The following is a 2,500-nucleotide window of genomic DNA, read 5'->3' as shown; positions in this document are numbered from 1 at the left end:
TTTTCTTACAACAGTAACTTTCGTTGCTATAAATTATCCGACGAAAGAATTTTCAGACAGGTTTGGCATTATTGTTATCGGCAGAGCCCATGGGATTAGAGACGCTACTGTTGTTGTTGTTGTTGTTGTTGTTGTTGTTGTTGTTGTTGTTGTTGTTGTTTTTGCTGTTGTTGTTATTGTTGTTGCTGCTATCGATTTTGTGTTTGTTTTTACTGTTTCTGTTGTCCTGGTCGTTGCTGCTGTTATTATCGTGGTTGTTGTTGCTGTTGTTGTTGTTGTTGTTGTTGTCGTGGCTGTTGTCGTTGTCGCTGTTGTTGTTGTTGCTGTTGGTGGTATTGTTGTTGCTGTGCTTGATGTTGTTATTGTTGTTGCTGTTGTTATTATGTAAGCTGTTGCTGCTTTGTGTAACTTGTTTTCTTTGCTAAAGCAGGTATGACAATGCTAGCAGAATTGCAAAATATCGTTTATGCCTTTACAAGTAGAAAACAGTGTGTTACAAAATCAACATGATGACATAAGTTGTATCAAAACACAAAATAATTACAAATCTCGCGACAATAACAAGTAGTACAACGTACATTAATCTAGCTCACCTATCTTTTGTTATAGCTCTCTATGTTTTTTTTATGTCTTTGTCCCGTTAGTTATTACTTTCGTTGTTGCTATTGTTGTAATGTTTGAACAAGGTCCACCGAGTCTTTGTTTGTTAGATTGCTGTTAATAGTTCATGAGTACTTATCACCAATGTTCCGGAAATTAACTGGTAACTTTGTCATTATTACTTCGGTAACTGAGCCCCTTATTTTTATTTTTTTTGACAGATAGTAACACTCACTGACATAACCGTTTCCGATGCGGTTGTACTTGTTTTTGTTGCTGTTGTTGTTGTTGTTGTTGTTGTTGTTGTTGTTGTTGATATTGTTGTTGTTGTTGTTGTTGTTGATATTGTTGTTATTGTTGTCGTTTTTGTTGTTTGTTGTTGTGTTATTGTGTTGTTGTTGTTGCTGTTATTGTGGTTGTTGTTGTTGTTACTACTGCTGCTGCTGCTGCTGCTGCTGCTGCTGATAGGATAATGAAGATGTTGCCGTTGCTGCTGTTGCAGTTGGAATTTCTGTTTCAGCCGTTCTTACGGCTGTTGTTGCAGCGGTTGCTATGTTTGCAATTCTCGATACTTATCAATACCAGTGGCGGGGCGCCATTGGTGCCATTGGTGCAAGCGCTCCACCTAACCCTGGCCTTCCTTCACCCACCCCTCCCCCCTTCTCCCTTTTCTAATTATAAACCAGTCAGTGCTCTAGATCTACATACTAGTACTAGCCTACATCCTTGCGATCCGTCACCCGCTGGCACCCAGAATACATATCTTCCAGGTGCTGGTACTTAGTTCTACATGGTGGTTCTCTGATTTCCCTCTTGATCATTGGAAAGACACCTCTGTATGTCGTTGGTCGTCTGTCTCTTTCGATCTCTCTGGCTTCATTAGCAGCTTTGTCTGCTGCCTCATTTCCTTCTATTCCAACATGGCTTGGAATCCACTGGATTTTTATTGTGCCTCTGGCTTCACTGAACTTGCGGTGCAAATCATTCATGTCCGAGCTGTTGCCAGGCAGCCCCTTGCAGAGTCAGTCAATATCAGCACATTGGTCCTACTGTGGCAATTGTCTGCAATCCATTGTGCAGCAGACATCATTGCCTGGCATTCCTCGTCATAAGATGATATAAGGAATGCACCTTTAGTTTTAATAATTTTTGTTTGTGGTAGTTCATCATTTATTATCACCACTGCTATTGCTCCACCTTCGCGGTATCCTGCGACTGCCGATCCATCGGTGAAAATTGTCACATCCGCACCAACCTCTTTGATCACATCATCAGCTGCTTCATGTGCCTTTACAGGATCATCATCTTTTCATTTTACTCCTCTCAGTTCTGTCCGAATTTCGATTTCACCATGGGTCTCCCATGGACAAGCTCTCACTAGATTGATCGGCCATCGATTCTCTGCTTCAGGGGGGAGGTGGTCTGCTAGATCGGTGCCCATCCAAAACTAACTTTTCCTGCCGCTTGTAGGCTTGACTGCTTGATCAAGGGCTTTCTTTCTTGGATGGTTGTCTGGTAATCTCTTAGCCATCTCTATAGACTTGAGACATGTTCTTTTTGTATAGGTGGTGTAGTGCTCAGTTCTGGTCTCATAGCGCAGCGCTTCTGTTGGTGTTGTTTTGAGCTGACCTGATACAAGTGGAGGGCTTTGTTTTGTATTCTGTCCAGGGCCTTAGCACTAGTCTCACTCAGCCAAGGCTGCCACGCTGGGGCAGCATAATCCAACTTGCTTTTCACAAACATCTGATATATTTTCTTGAGCGACTCCTTACCCCAGCCCCATTTCGAGTTGCTGACAGCACCGATAACCTTCATTTTAGAGCTGATGACGACGATGATGATGATAATGATGATAATGATGATGATGATGATGATGATGATGATGATGATGATGATGATG

At 41.9% G+C, this 2,500-nt stretch overlaps 1 protein-coding gene across 1 annotated transcript in view; it reads right to left on the bottom strand.

Annotated features, from left to right (window-relative positions):
* LOC101856019 overlaps positions 1-2,500 on the bottom strand; it is an 18,771-nt gene that overhangs the window by 6,884 nt on the left and 9,387 nt on the right. The gene's annotated exons all lie outside the window — the stretch shown is intronic.

This window comes from Aplysia californica, unplaced genomic scaffold, assembly GCF_000002075.1.
Source record: "Aplysia californica isolate F4 #8 unplaced genomic scaffold, AplCal3.0 scaffold00147, whole genome shotgun sequence".
NCBI lineage: Eukaryota > Metazoa > Mollusca > Gastropoda > Aplysiida > Aplysiidae > Aplysia > Aplysia californica.
The sequence above is the reverse complement of the archived record's forward strand: the minus strand, read 5'-3'. Positions and strand labels throughout refer to the sequence as shown.